The 16,022-nt window shown below is 47.2% G+C and overlaps 1 pseudogene; it reads left to right on the top strand.

Annotated features, from left to right (window-relative positions):
• Nucleotides 1-1,250: 1,250 nt before the first annotated feature.
• Nucleotides 1,251-15,056, top strand: LOC142250402 (olfactomedin-4-like; annotated as a pseudogene).
• The last annotated feature ends 966 nt before the right edge of the window (nucleotides 15,057-16,022 follow it).

The raw sequence follows: 16,022 nt of genomic DNA, 5'->3' as shown, positions 1-16,022 counted from the left end.
CAGCCTCCAGTGTAGTCACGTTTATGACTCATCCAAAATGAAACATCACAGAAATTGCAGTTAAAAAACATTTTTAGGGATTAGATAAATATGGAGAAGTATAGGGAATTTTATAATAAAGATAATTACAACAGTGGTTATTGGGTAAAGAGAGATAGAAAATACATTTTAGGTGTCAGATAACCTATTTAATTCTAACTGTTCAATTATTATTATAGTATTCTTTATTTTCTTAGAGGACGGGTCTTACTAGATGAGATGCTGGTATTACTACATTGTTCAGAGGGGAAAGGGATAGGTACAACTGATATCTGAGTACTGTTGGAGATGTCATCAAAGGTAGTCACTCAAGTGAGATCCAGATCACCAACAGACACAAGGTCTTCTTTGGCGATGCCTCGCTGTAGTGTAGGTTGTAAGTTCCTATTGAAAAATATATCTAAACCTAGATTGTGTTGCTTGACATGATTAATAGTGAGGGCGAAAACTGGAACTTCTTAGAGAGTAAGATTAGCATCCAAGAAACGTGTGCTGGGTCCCTCTGGTTCTCAAACTACAGTCCACAAGAGCCACCAACAGTGCATGTTTTCTGGATTACCTAGTATTGCACAGGTGATAATTTAATCACCTGCCAGGTGATAATTCCAACACCTTTGCAATATTAACGAAATCCTCAAAACATGATTTGATGGTGGCATTTGAGGACTGGCGATGGAGAACCCTGTCCTAGAGGATCTTCATAGGTAGACAATGGTGTCAGATTGTTACATAGGGTGGAAGAGCAACTGACGGAGTAAAGCAATGGGAGATGTATTGCTGTGACTGTTCGATGGATATGAAAAATAACAAGGTCCAACAACTTCAGTGTTAGTTTATCTTGAGCACATATTTGGTCCAGATATTTGGTATGACTTATTTAGTAAAGACGAAAGTGAATGATGTGCACCGGTCCCCTTTGGCATCCTAGGTATATGCTTTTTTGGTATGGTGATTCTAGCAGACGGAATGGTCAGAAATATATTTGTATTGAGAGATATTAGAATGAGCATTCATGGATGAAGTTTTGTATATAAACGAGTGTTACGAATAGTTTTACCTTTGTGTTTCGTCCAAATTTGCACACGTCTTCCATAAACCCTATAAATCTGTAATGAGCCCAGCAATAATAATGTCTCACATCCAAATATCCGTATGTAAAAATCCATATCGATATCTCATGTAACATTTGTTCCCAACAGCTTACAGCCCCAATATTCATCACAATTCACAGGATTATTTATTTTATTACACATAAATGAAGGTTATGATGAATAGAAGAGAGAAAGTATATACGTCATTGTGTGTATATATAGTGGGTAACACGAGCCATTGGGATAGAAGACAAGAAGGACACCATGGTCACCATCTTTATTTTGCTCCTTGGCATCTGCCAGATTCATGCAGCCAACTTGGTAAGTTCAACTAAAAATTCTATTATTTTTCATGTATAATATGTAGAAATTCTTTTCACTTGGGTGAATGCTGCAGTATATGTTTTAAGAATGTATTGTGGTGACTGCACCTTGCACCTGTTCACACTTGCTTTATTTTGTTATATGTTGCTGGTCATTTATGCTTTTTTACAGCATACCTTTGGGCATAGGGACCTCTTCCATATTTAGTTGAGCCGCTCCTATCATTTTGTAAATACAGCTGTATGTTATGTGCCTTTAATTTTGTAGGCCTTGTTTACAGAGAAGTACAGTAAAGCGGGCTTTACACGCTACGAGATCGCTACAGCGATCTCGTTGGGGTAACGGATTTTGTGATGCACATCCGGCCACTGTAGCGATCTCGTTGGGGTCACAGATTTTGTGACGCACATCCGGCTGCTGTAGCGATCTCGTTGTGTGTGACTCCTAGGAGCGATTTTGGATCGTTGCAAAAACGTCCAAAATCGCTCCTCGTTGACATCGGGGTCCATTCTCAAATATCGCTGCTGTCGCATGGGCGAAGTTGATCCTTGTCCCTGCGACAGCACACATCGCTACGTGTGACGCCGCAGGAACGAGGAACCTCTCCTTACCTGCCACACGCCAGCAATGAGGAAAGAAGGAGGTGGGCGGGATGTTCGTCCCGCTCATCTCCGCCCCTCCGCTTTGATTGGCTGGCCGCTTAGTGACATCGTGGTGACATCGCTGTGATGCCGAACATCCCTTCCCCTTGAGGGAGGGATTGTTCGGCAGTCACAGTGACGACGACGACCAGGTAAGTGCGCGTGACGCTGCCGTAGCGATAATGTTCGCTGCGGCAGCGATCACCAAATATTGGCATAACGATAGGGGCGGGTGCTATCACGCTCGCCATCGCTAGCATCGGCTAGCGATGTCGCAGCGTGTAAAGCCCGCTTAAATCTTATAGAGGAGGCTCCCATTAACATTGCATATCTTGGAGCCGATGGGCACACAAGAATTGGCCAATCTGCACACTTAGTACCTCAATTCTATAAGTATAGTTTATATAGCAATAATGCAGTTGTAAATTCCTCTATTTAGACTCCCACCAATCTGATATTGCTGATCTGTCCAAAGGATACAAGACAGCCCTTTCAATTACTGGTCTTGGCGCCTTACCAGGCTCCACTTTCATGCATGCTTAGTTATTATTATTATTTATTATTATTATAGTGCTATTTATTCCATGGCACTTTACAAGTGAAAAGGGTATATATAAAAAGTAGGGCTCACAGTCTACAGGGGATTGGTGAGGATACAGTAGGTGAGGACAGAGTTGGTTGTGCAGTGGTGTACTGGACTGAGGGTTATTGTAGGTTGTAAGCTTGTTAGAAGAGGTGGGTCTTCAGGTTCCTCCTGAAGCTAACCACGGTAGGCGAGTTTCTGATATATTGGGGTAGAGCGTTCCAGATTATGGAGGAAGCACTTGAGAAATCTTGTATGCGATTGTGGGAAGAGGAGATAAGAGAGGAGTAGAGAAGATTTTGTGAGGATCTGAGGTTGCGTGCAGGTAGGTACCGGGAGACTAGGTCACTAGCTTTATCTAACCTCAACACTTAATGAGTTAAAGATATTGTTTGGTTGGACGAATTTAATCTTTGTGTAGCAGACATGTTATTCTTGTACAATATCCTGCTCCAGAGATGCAAAAATACCCAGGATACAACAACACTTTGTCCTAAATTGTATTAAATTGATATTAAAACATAATTTTCTTAATGAGTTGAAATCTACTAGCTACCAAAACTAGGCACAGCGATGGGGGCAAAAGTCACCCCAGTTATACAAATATTTTTAAATCATGAACAATAAACATTTTGGGCTTAAATGATTAAGAGTGACATTGTATACACCAGTTTTTGTGAAGAGATGCGATGGAGTAAAGGTGGTGTCACACATAGCGACGCAGCAGCGATCACGGCCAGCGATCTGACCTTATCAGGATCGCTGCTGCGTTGTTACATGGTCGCTGGTGAGCTGTCAAACAGGCAGATCTCAGCAGCGACCAGTGACCAGCCCCCAGCCAGCAGCGACGCGTGAAAGCGTAACTAAGGTAAATATCGGGTAACCAAGGAAAGCACTTCTCTTGGTTACCCGATATTTACCTTAGTTACTAGCGTCCGCCGCTCTCACGCTGCCAGTGCCGGCTCCTTGTACCCGATGTGTACTCCAGCTACGTGTGCAGGGAGCAGGGAGCCGGCACTGGCAGCGTGAGAGCGCACCGCTTAGCGCTGGCTCCCTGCACTCCTAGCCAGAGTACACATCGGGTTAATTACCCGATGTGTACTCCAGCTACGTATGCGGGGAGCAGGGAGCCGGCACTGGCAGCGTGAGAGCGGGATGCTAGTAACTAAGGTAAATATCAGGTAACCAAGGAAAGGGCTTCTTGGTTACCCGATGTTTACCGTGGTAACAGCTTACCGTAGGCTGCCAGACTCCGGCTCCCTGCTCCCTGCTCGCTTCAGTTCGTCGCTCTCTCGATGTCACACACAGCGATGTGTGCTTCACAGCGGGAGAGCAACGTCCAAAAAATGAAGCAGGACATTCAGCAACGACCGGCGACCTCACAGCAGGGGCCAGGTTGTTGCTGGATGTCACACACAGCGACGGGACGTCGCTGCTACGTCACAGGAAATGGTGACTTAGCAGCGACGTCGTTGTCGTCATCGCTATGTGTGACACCACCTTAAGATGAGTTTAATTTATTAAAAGGCACACACCACTTAGTGACTTTAACATATCTTATCACTGGTGTGCGCCTTCATGCTCCTTGCTAGAAATGTTACTATATTTCAGTACAGTCCAATAGGAAGTCTTGAAGAATTTGCAAAGTGGGCATCATCACACCCCACATTTCTATATATAATAAAGTTACACATAGTTAAGATCAAACAACATGGCAAATATCCGTCATATATTTTGGCAGAATAGTTCATCTGTAGCCCTTAACTCCACCACCATCCTTGATTATTTTGTATACAAGTTTAAATGCTCTTTTTTATTTCTGTTGCGAAGTTGCTGAAAATAATTTATTGTACAGTCAAGATTTCAATCCGATGTTTCAAGTTCTTGCAAAAATTACAAAACTATAAATAAGTCATTTTATATTATTAACAATTACATTATAAAATAATTCTCACAATTAAACACTGATATTGTCACTTTTCAACAGTTTCACAATTTCGAGGGTTCTGTGGATGAGCTGGGGGTCTGTCAATGCTCCGTTGTTCTCCCAGATTCTACATTCCCAGCAGATCGTTTGGAAATCCTAGAAATATCCAACCGGAATCTAAGTATCACCGTCCAGCAGGAGATCACAAAGGTAGAGTGATCTAAGGGGGATAGTTTCTCGTCTACCTATCAACTTAGAATAAAGAAAAGCCCGGACGCCTGCCCTGAAGGGGCTCAAGGGAGGGCAACATGACTGAGGAGGGATGCTAGGCCGGAGGGTTAGCAAGGGGTTAAGGTGTAGGGCATTTTTGTGCGGGAAAAGTGGGAGGTGGAGTTATAAGGGCTGTGGGGCCATGTAATTGGTCAGCGCGTTGTCAGTGGTAAGTGAGTATATATAGGGCAAGATATGTGGTGGGAGGTCATTCACTACCTGGAAGACGTCCGGAATTGTCGAGGTGTCCAGGACGGTCCGAAGAGTAGGTCCCTGTCCCGAAGGATGTCGACTATGGCGGAGAGACGTGGGAGCGCTGGCTTCGGGTGCTGCAGCAGTGGTGGACAGTGGACGATCGGATGGAGGTGGCCGAGCTCCTGGTGCCTCCGGGAGGGGGACAAGGCCCTCGCAGGAGCTGGATCCGGATGGGCCCCAGGACCCCTCCGGTGCTGGCAGCGGCATCCTAGGACGTCGGTGGAAGGAAAGAGGATTGCAGCGGCGGCGGGGCGGTGAGTGACGTCATCGGCCTCCTATTCTGTGGTGTTGCGGCGCGGGGTCAGCGTTGTGAAGGGGCGGCGCGACCACGTGTCCCGGGGCGCGGTCACGTGGTCCGGCGTCGCGGTCACATGGCCCCGGCGTCCTGACGTCATGGTCACATGGCCCTATGGTGCGGTCATGTGACCGGGCGCCGAAACCGGAAGTGCGGCCTGCACAACAGTGCAGGGCCTGAACGGGATCCCGGGTAGTGGCGGACAGTCTCGGATAGGGGTGAGGGCGGCGCGGCCATGTGACCCGGGGCGCGGGCGCATGGTCCGGCGTCACGGGCACGTGACCGTCCTACAGTAACCGGGAGGAGCGGCCTGCGTATCCATGCAGGGCCTGGGCAACGGATGGCATCGCAGCAGTCGACCGGCACTACGGTGGGGGGTGAGTGACATCTACGCCCCTTCTCCTTCATTCAGTGCGGCGCGGGGGTCAGCGTAACAACATGGGCGGTGCGGCCCTGTGGCCTGAGGCGCGGTTATGGGGTCCGGCATTGCTATTACGCGCCCCCGGCGTCACGGTCACCTGACCCAGCGGTGCGGTCAGGTGAGCGGCTACATCTGCCAGACAGTGCGGCCTGCGCAGGCGCAGGGCCAGGCGACGTGAATCATCCCTGCCTCGGTTGGATAGCGGCGCGTGGGGTTGGCGTGACGACATAGGTGGTGCGGCCGCGTGACCCACGGCGCGGTCACGGGGTCTGGCACTGCATTCACGTGCCTTCGGCGCCATGTGCGGATTCCTGTGTGCGGCGGTGCGACTGGAGTGCAAACCCCCCTCCCCCCCAGTGGTGGCTCCGGGTCAGTGATTATCGCGGGCAGCGTCCCAGGCTGACCGGTGGGCCTGGGGTGACTACTCTATGGCCCAGGAGGACTGCAGCCTGGGTCGTTCCATATAGAAGATGGCAGTGCTCGTCGCGGAGGACACGTGGCGGCTGTTCCGTGGTACACCGCGGAGTCAGCCTAGTAAGATAAAGGTTTCACTCACACCTCATATAATGCTTTGGTTATAGGAGTTGGTAGGGTTGTTATTATGTATGGCTTTTGGGTGGGTTAAGGTGGTGGTGTTTTGTCAGGGGGTATAGGACCGGCGTCTGGTTGGACAGGAGGGTGGTGGCCCTGTAGCGGCATTTTGGGCGGCTGGCAGGGAGTCCAGACAGGATTGCAGGTACTATTGTTTTGCGCGATATGCGTTTCATGGGTGTTTAGTTTTTCATGCTGGTGCGTATGTTTATGTTTATAAAGGGGACGAGTTGTTTTGGTCAGCTTCTTGTTGCTCAGGCTCTTTAGAGGACTATGTATGCTTGGTGGTGGTGGTAACGGTGCTTCGTGAGTCGATCAGGTGGACGTCGGCGGTGGTGCGGAGCCTGAGGCGAGGTGAGGGACATTGGCGGAGAGGCGGAGGATAGCCGTGAACCCCGTGTTTAGTGTTTTGTTTTCGTGGTCCTGGGGGTTTCCACGGCTTCCTCGGATTGGTTAAGGTTTTTCGATGGTAGTTCAGTGACATGACGATCCGTTTTGTGGGTGCATTGGGTCAGCTTAAGCGTGATTGTTGCTGTCGTTTCATGAGGGTGAGAATGTTATACCTATGTCCACGGCAGAAGCTTCCATAAAGGGGGCTGCATGAGTAATGGGTGTTTCCTGGGGAGTTTTAGGTCCGCTTGGCAGGTACGGCGTAGTTGTTGAGGTCAGACGAGGTCGAGCTGGTTTGGACAGCAGGTTTGTGGTATCCTTCCTTTATTGCAGTGAGAGGATACCTCCTTTTGAGCCTTGGATGAGGCCATTTACCTGGATTTAGGGTCCGGGCTGGTTTTCTTAAGAGGGACGTTGTTAGTGGTTTTCAAGGTGGTACGGTAGTTCCTTTGTTGGAGATTGAGGGCATTCTTTCCGTAGCTGGAGATTACAGTTTCATGACAATCTGTCGGGTGCGCATGTGCAGCCTGTGGGGCTGGCCACTTTGTATTAGCTTCATTGTGGGGGTGATTTTTTTTTTTGGTTGGCTGTTTGTGGCCGTTTGGGTGGCCGTTTGTGGTACTATTAGGAGGCGGTCAGCAGTTCGGTAACTAGAGTGGTCTCGTGCTTAGTTTTCAGTACATGGGCCAGTGAAGGGTGCTAGAGGTTTTATTGATGTTCAGGGTGTTTGGTGGCCCAGGTGTGTGTGTTTTGACAGTCCGACGGCCCTGAATCATCTGGGGGGCCCGATGTCTGGGTACGGTTACAGGTAAATATTAGATTTCAGCATTCTATTAAACGGGTGCTTTAGTGGGTGCGTTAGTGGTCCAGTTGGTTGATCGGTATTGGTTGATCGATCTGGGGTCATATGTTGCTTGTGGCACTTGCTAAATCAAGCTGTTGGATGCGCAGCACTTGGGGGGCTTACTAGAGGCTGCGGGGTAGTACCTACACAAGGGTATTTTCAATGGTTTGCACGCGGGGACGGGTATGTTCCCTCCACGGCATTTAGTATGGTTGCAGTCAGTGCAATTGGAGGGCTGTATTGGGTGGTATTCGTTCCTGGCAGTGGGTCTTGGGCTCTGCAGGAGGTTAGCATAAAGTGGAGGTGGTTCTGCAGTTACGGCAGACAGGGGTTTTGGGGGGGGCAGCTTGTCCTGCTTCCCAAGAGGTTATATTGGCCTTGTTTATATCGGCAGGTTTGGTTAGCTGGGTATCCTCTTTTGGCCTCCAGGATGGCCGGGGCCCGAGGCGCGTGGCGGTTGAGGAATGGGGAGACAGTTTGGGGTACGCGGCCCTTTGTTGACAGTTGGAACCGGGGGGCCGCTGCTGTTGGTGTATGGTCGTTGCCTGACTGACCAATGCGGATTTTTAAGGTAGGTTCCATTTGTTGGGACTGTTATTTAGAGTGTGCAGGGTGTCCAGTTGTACGCGTTTTGGCCTTACATGATGGTGGCCCCAGTGGCACCATAGAGCCTTGAGGGCCAACTGTTACCACGTATTTGTATGTCCTGCATGGGATTGTGAGAACATAACTGTTCACTGCGCAGCCTGGGAGAGGCACAGTTGGCAGTCACGTGTGAGCAGCCGACAGGCGGCGGGTGATAGGCCATGGAACTGGACTTTAGGCATTGCGCGCTGCAAGTCTGTTGGCTGAGCGGGGCGCAGGCATCTGGTAATTGATGGGGGGGCCGGGCCCCGTTTGGGGCGTCGGAGGAGCTATTTTGTCACGGGGGGACTGCTTGATATTGTATATGTTCAAGGCAGCATCGGTGGTGGCCCCTCCTCCATCCAGTAGTGGACCTCCAAGATTGGGGAAGTGGCCTCAGGCTGATCTGGGGGTTATAACAGGGTAGGCAACATTTTAGGTTCATAGGGTCTTATGTTGCTGGCAGCGTTTTCATGCTGAGGGGTGGACATGTAGTGGCCACTGGGCACCTGATTGGTGTGCTGTTTTGAAAGAAAACCGGAGAAACGTGTCTGAGTTTTCCTGGACTTCAGGTCGTGTGGGAGTCGCTGTTCTCTCATTTTGTGAGTAGTGTCGAGTCTGCAGTTCAGCGGGGATTGGGCATGGAGTACAGTAAGTCTTGACAAGAATGTGGCAACAGCAGTGTTGTGATTTTGCGTTCAAAGTGCCCGGGGACACCAACCATTAACTCTGGTCATGTGCCCCTTTTTACTGGGCATTGAGCAATATGTGGTGGTCAGAAGGATGTATTCTGACTTAGGTGTTGGGAATGCCTCTGGTGGCGGGAGTATCGTGATACATTGGTATATAGTTAAGGTCTTTCAGGCCGGCGATCGGCTTGACTGTCTTTGGTTCAGTGTTGCTGTGATTTCGGGGCGGATTGGTTTTGGCTATTAGGCTAGGTGAAAATTTCAGGATTGGTGCTATCACACACGGTTCACGGGAACAACAGCGTTTTGGTACTGCGCGTGGGTGGAGGAGACTTGGTCGCTGGGGCATCCGGGGTGCTTGATCCGTGACATCGGGCCTGACTGCCTTGGGCCATTTCTTCTGCCTGGGGGCGTGCTCGTGTTGTTGTTCAGTGGGGCGTGACCGCCTAGTGAGTTTGTTCCTGGGTATGTTTTTAGGAATCTGTTCGAGGTTGGGGAAATAGTGGAGGTTCTTTTGTTACACCAGTGATGGTTGGCTTTGCTTAATTATCAGTTGATGTGTAATTTTCGCGGGCGCCTGCAATGTTGCTGTCTCAAAGAGCCAGAGTTTGCCCCCCCTAATTCCATGGAGACGGGGGCGGCGGCTCAGGTGGCTCGTTGGGGACTGGTCGCGCAGGCGGTGCATAGGATCGGACGATGTGGTCGGCTAGTTGCAGTTGGGTGTGGCTGACCTTGTTGTACTGGTGTTTTGGTGCAGGTTGGTATTGTGAGGTATACTGGGGGTCATTTTGCTCGAAGGGCATTGGTCCCACAGCATTGGTTACTCGAGCCGAGGAGTCGGCTAGGGTCGGGTTTTGGTGGTGGGGCTCGCACGTACAAGGTGTCATACGTGCTCGCTGTGGTGGAAAGGAGGGGGGTATTTGAAGTCGGTGGATTGCACAAAGAGCGGGGGGGAACCCAGTGCAGGAGCGGGTTACCCCTGGTGGTGCAATGGTATAGTTGGTGGGTCCCTGCTGTGCTTGGTCACAGCGGGACATGTTAACGTGGGACCCTGCTGTGCTGGGTCACAGCAGGGCATGTTAATGTGCTGGGTGTCATCGAGCCGGTGTGGTGCGGCTGAGGGCACATGGTGGAGCTGGTGTTGCAATCATGTACAACGGGACTCTTCACTTACCCCCCCTCCTTTGCTGGTGGTTGATGTTTTATGGAGTTATTACTATATTTATGAATAAAATGTTATTGATTATTTTGGTGATAATAAACGAGGCTGCTGTGGCCTTTTACATCCAACGTCACGCAGTCTGTTTCTTATTTTGGTTGAGAAGCGGTAAAAAGGTGGATAGCTGGTTTGGGTCAGTACGGTAAGATAGGGCCGACAGTCAGACTTTCCTAAGTCATATGTATAGACACTATATGCCTATATTTGCACCCCCTCTATTGTACTACAACATTTTTTATGCTCCTAGTGAACATACATCTTATAACATCACATTACCCTACAGATCCACCACTATGAGAGTACACTGATTACATGGAGCGGCTGATTAATCTGACCAAACGTGTGGAGGTGATGGAGATGGGAGGAATCTCATACACCGAGCTGGACTTTGAGTTGGTGAAATTGGAGATTAGAGAAATGGAGGCTCTCATATTGCAACTGAAGACTTCTATGAATGGAACCAATGCTCTGGTTGAAGCTCTATACATGGAGGTAAGAGAGATGGGGATAGGAACAAAGACACAAGTGAAAGCTACTTGGTCCCAAAGTAAAATGGTTCCCAGGCTCCCAATCTACTGTACTATGAGCCATTTGATCTCTAAGCTGTGTCAGAAACAGATTCTCCAGTGGGTTTCTCAAGGGTGATGGAGAAGAAAAAATCAGTGAAAGGCATCTACATTGGTTATATATCCTCAACGCACTGGGGATTGTAAGATGTTTATCATAAGAAGAAAGAATAGCTTCTTTAAGCCACGAATACCCTGTAGTTGCACCCACAAATCCACCTGTTCCAGTGAAATTCAAAGCTTAGACTTAGGGGTACTTTGCACACTACGACATCGCAGCTGCGATGTCAGTGGGGTCAAATCGAAAGTGACTCACATCCAGGATCGCTATCGATATCGTAGTGTGTAAATCGTTTTTGATACGATTAACGAGCGCAAAAGCGTCGAAATCGTATCATAGGTGTAGCGTCGGTCATTTCCATAATTTCGGAAGGACCGATGTTACGGTGTTGTTCCTCGTTCCTGCGGCAGCACACATCGCTGTGTGTGAAGCTGCAGGAGAGAGGAACATCTCCTACCTGCGTCCTGCGGCTCACGCCGGCTATGCGGAAGGAAGGAGGTGGGCGGGATGTTTACGTCCCGCTCATCTCTGCCCCTCTGCTTTTATTGGCCGCCTGCCGTGTGACGTCGCTGTGAAGCCGCACGAGCCGCCCCCTTAAGAAGGAGGCGGTTCGCCGGCCAGAGCAACGTCGCAGGGCAGGTAAGTCCATGTGAAGCTGCCGTAGCGATAATGTTCGCTATGGTAGCTATCACCAGATATCGCAGCTGCGACGGGGGCTGGGACTATCGCGCTCAGCATCGCAAGCATCGGCTTGCGATGTCGTAGTGTGCAAAGTACCCCTTACCACTTGGTTGTCTTATCCACTTGTAATCCAGACATGTAGGATTACGAAGAGACTATGCTTATAACATTTATTTCATTGGGAGGTCTATTTTACATGGCTACAGATCATGTCTCTGGCAGATCAGAGCACAACACAAGAAATCTTTGCATTAGAAATTAAGATATGATTTTTACACATCATGTTTTATATATGTGAGTTTAAAATTCAGTGATGACCAGATTAGGAAATTTGACGTAAATTGTTATTTAGTCTATCTCTTTACAATGGAGGAAATGGGACTTCGAGGTGACCATATGTTCTGTGCAATGTTTTATCTCTTGCAGATACGTAACATCTCCATCATGGTGAACCAGCTGGAAATTTACGATAAGAACAATGTTCTTGTGATCAGAAGGGAAATCAAAGCCTTACAAAAACGGTTGGAGGATTGTGAGAAGAACCAAACAAGACCAAATCCTTCATTTCCTCCAGCGAACTATGGTGAGTTGGAAGAGTCTTCAAAAACAGCTATCTCTCCCAACCTCTCCACAGATGTGCTTATGCATTGTTGGCAAGTTATCTTCAAGGAGAACAGAAGATTTGGAAGTATAAAGTTTTAATCCCGCCATACACATTAGATGGCTCTTTGTTCAGGCTTTCACATTGCTGAATTATCACATGAATTCTGCACCTCCGTTCACATGTGTTTTTTGATGCATTTTCCAAACAATGCATTTTCTCAATAAAGTTGGTAAAAAGACAGAAAGCAAAAGAAGCAAGAAGCTTAGTCTTGATAACCAGCAAAGGTAAAGCAGACAGCTGCTGGCTGATATCAGGCTCGGAAGGTCCATGGTTACTGGGCCCTTCCCAGTCTAAAAATGGCAGCCTACAGCTGACCCAGAATTGGCACATCACATAAGATGCGTCGCCTCGTTGCTTCCCAATTGTCCCGGTACAGTGGCAATAAGGGTAATGGTTTATGGATTTTGATTTCAGCTGATGTGAGCCCTCAGCTGTCTCCATTACCTTGGCTGGTTATTAAAAATAGGTGGGACCTCAAATTGTTTTTTTTTTCTTATTAGTTATTTATTAGGTAAAACAAAACTAAAAACACCCTTTAGTGTCACATGAAAGGCCTTAACGGGTGCAAGTGTACATACCCTACTCTAATCTAAGATCTGCCATCTAGACCAACTCTCCCTGAACTGCTTCCAGAGGAGACTATGCCGAGTGCATTGCACCCCTGGGTTTTATATAAGACCCGATGACGAGATGTGGCAGGCCAATCACAGAAATACCATTAGTCAACATGGCTACGGTTTTACTGTGTATTGCAGGCAATCCCTGCAAGTTTATTGGCTGTCTAACAACTGGGAAACATTAGGGGTGGGAACTTAATCATGGCGCTCAAGCACTTACGATACTCGATTGAGTAATGAGCGTGTCCGAGCGCCTCAATAATCTATCAAGTATACAGTAGTGGCAGGTATACGTGCTATCACTAGTGCCAACACTTTTGGCCATGACTGTATGTGGGCAAAGTTTGAGAGATTTCATCTTGCTATGATTTTTGGATATTATGTATAGATTGATGACAAAATATGAATCTTGTTCTTGTAGAATAAAGGGTGCTTTACGCACTGCGACATCGCTAGCGATAGCTAGTGATGTCGTGCGCGATAGCACCCGCCAATGTTGCTGTTTCGTCATGGGGGTGATCGCTGCCGTAGCGAACAATATCGCTACGGCAGCGTCACACGCACATGCCTGCTTAGTGACATCGCTGGAGACACCGAACAATCTCTCCTTTAAGGGCGCGGTTTGTGCAGCGTCACAGCGGCGTCACTAAGCGGCCGCACAATAATAGAGGAGGGGCGGAGATGAGCGGCCGGAACATGCCGCCCACCTCCTTCCTTCCTCATTGCCGGTAGGCGCAGGTAAAAAGATGGCCGTCGCTCCTGCGGAGTCACACATAGCGATGTGTGATGCCGCAGGAACGACGAACAACCAGCGGCATGCACCACCAATGATATTATGATAAGGAGCGACGTGTCAACGATCACCGATTTTTAAAATTTTTTCGATCGTTGATCGTTGCTCCTTTTAGTCACACACAATGATATCGCTAACGGCGCCGGATGTGCGTCATGAACACCATGACCCCGACGATATATCGTTAGCGATATCGTTGTGTGTAAGGTACCCTTATCTCTGTAACATGAGTGAATGTGAAAAGCTGAAAGTGTCTGAATACTATTTGTACTTTTAAACATATACGTCTATGTCTGATGCGTGAATACTTTATGAATATGATATTTTGTTTTTTTGTATAGGCAAATGTGACCATGGAGGAATAGTGAATATCAGCAAACCTTTTGTAGTACAACTGAACTTTTGGGTAGTCAACTACAAATGGGGAGGTTGGGGAAGTGACTCGTTACTTGGAGCTGACCAAGGTATGCAATTTGTGTCTCCTCTCAATGGAGACGCAAGGATAATGAGCACCATACGTTACTACAACACCTACGACGATCTCTTGATCTACAAACATAAACAAGAAAAAAGCCTTCCAGTAAGTGGACAAGGAGGTGGGATGATCATGTACAACAAATCGCTGTACTATAACTGCTATAACACAAAGAATCTCTGCAAACTGAACATTCAGACCTACGCTGTGGAGCAAAAAGCTCTCGCTGATGCCTCCTACAACAATCGTTTTTCATACTCATCCTCTGCTTGGCAGGACATAGACTTGGCAAGTGATGAAGACGGACTCTGGGTCATTTATGCAACTGAAGAAGATAGCGGCAACATTCGCATTGGTAAACTTAATGCCACTAATCTTGAGTTGATGCAAACATGGTCCACAACCCTCTACAAACCTGGTGTCACCAACACTTTCATGGTCTGTGGAGTCTTATACGCCACCAGAACCCTCAGTACAAAGAAAGAGGAGATCTTCTACATGTACGACACTAAAACCAGCAAAGAAGGCTTCCTGACCATACAATTTGATAAGATGATGGAGAACGTGCAGAGTCTCTCCTACAACCCCAACGACCACAAGCTCTACATGTTCAATGATGGATATCTCATCACATATGATCTCACTTTCAAAGAGCTTAAATGAAAAGAATCTCAAATTTAATTTAAAAAAATAATCTGTATGAATCAATAATCAAGAGTCCTATGATGTGTTGATGATTAATGTTTAAGAGGTTGCGTAACTCTAGAAAAAGGTCAGATTTTTTGGCATAAATAGCACCATAGGTCGTCTATATTTGATTGAAAAGATTCTTAGAAAAAGCAGACCCTTGGTTTAGTTGATACTCCATATACCCTATTGATCAATATTTTCTTTCAACGACATTAGAGTTTAGATTTTAGAAAAATTGAGAATTTTTAGAATCTTGCGTTTGATTCATATTTGTCACTAATTGATTTCATTTCATGCAAATAAAGCTAAATGACATTGCACTTCATATGACCAGAATGAGTAATAACTAAATTAAATGTAACTGAAAAACCGACTGATACTTAGAAATTATCGTATAAACAGATAAGGGAATTATTTGCAATCTAACCCCTCCTGGAAACCACACATAATGGTACATGATTCACTTTTTTTTTAAGGACATTAGGAAACTTAAAAGTTTATCTGCAATTTTTCATATTTTCAAGGAAATTTACAAAACTTTTTTTTAGATACAAACTCACTTTAAGAGTGATTCTTAGTATAGTAATTATTCTTTATGTTAAAGATGGACTTTATCCTCTGGAGATTGAACTTTTTCTCTTCAGAGGGAGTGCCACCTTGTGTTTAGATGTGATTTTACATGAAGCAGATTTTAACTACACATTTAGTGAATTCCAAAGGGCGCATAATCACATAAAAGTGTATGTGAACAATATCAAACACCTACAGCTACAAATAAGACCCCTCCATACGAGTTATAAACCAGGAGGGCAAGGAGTTGTGACCTACTCACCTGCGGGGCGGTCCAGTCCGATGGGCATCGCTGTTCTTGGGTCCGGTACCTCCTCTATCCTTGCGATTACCATTGTCCTTGCTTCGTGTGGATGATGCATCCTACGTCCTCCACACAGTGCCCTCCATTGCACATTTTGCTCTGCCCTGACGTACTGAAATATCATAAGTCAGTTCCCTGTCTTTGAGCCTGCATCCTTGCCGGCAGATGATGACTGTGTTTTTCAGCCATCATCTGTCTGTAACAGTTGCTAATACAGTTCAGTTCCAGTCGCAGTTGTTAACTTGTTAAATGCTGCTGTCAATCTATGAGTCTATCCTGGGGGCGCGCTGTTCTAACCAACCATCAGGACCCTGGAGAAATTATTACAAGGTGTCGGGGGGAGGAGTTACCATAACCGCTGGGGGTCTGCTGTCATAATGGTGCTTCTATGAATGTCA

Source organism: Anomaloglossus baeobatrachus, chromosome 9 (genome assembly GCF_048569485.1).
Source record: "Anomaloglossus baeobatrachus isolate aAnoBae1 chromosome 9, aAnoBae1.hap1, whole genome shotgun sequence".
NCBI classification, from domain to species: Eukaryota; Metazoa; Chordata; class Amphibia; order Anura; family Aromobatidae; genus Anomaloglossus; species Anomaloglossus baeobatrachus.
This window is presented reverse-complemented; position numbering and strand designations above follow the sequence as displayed.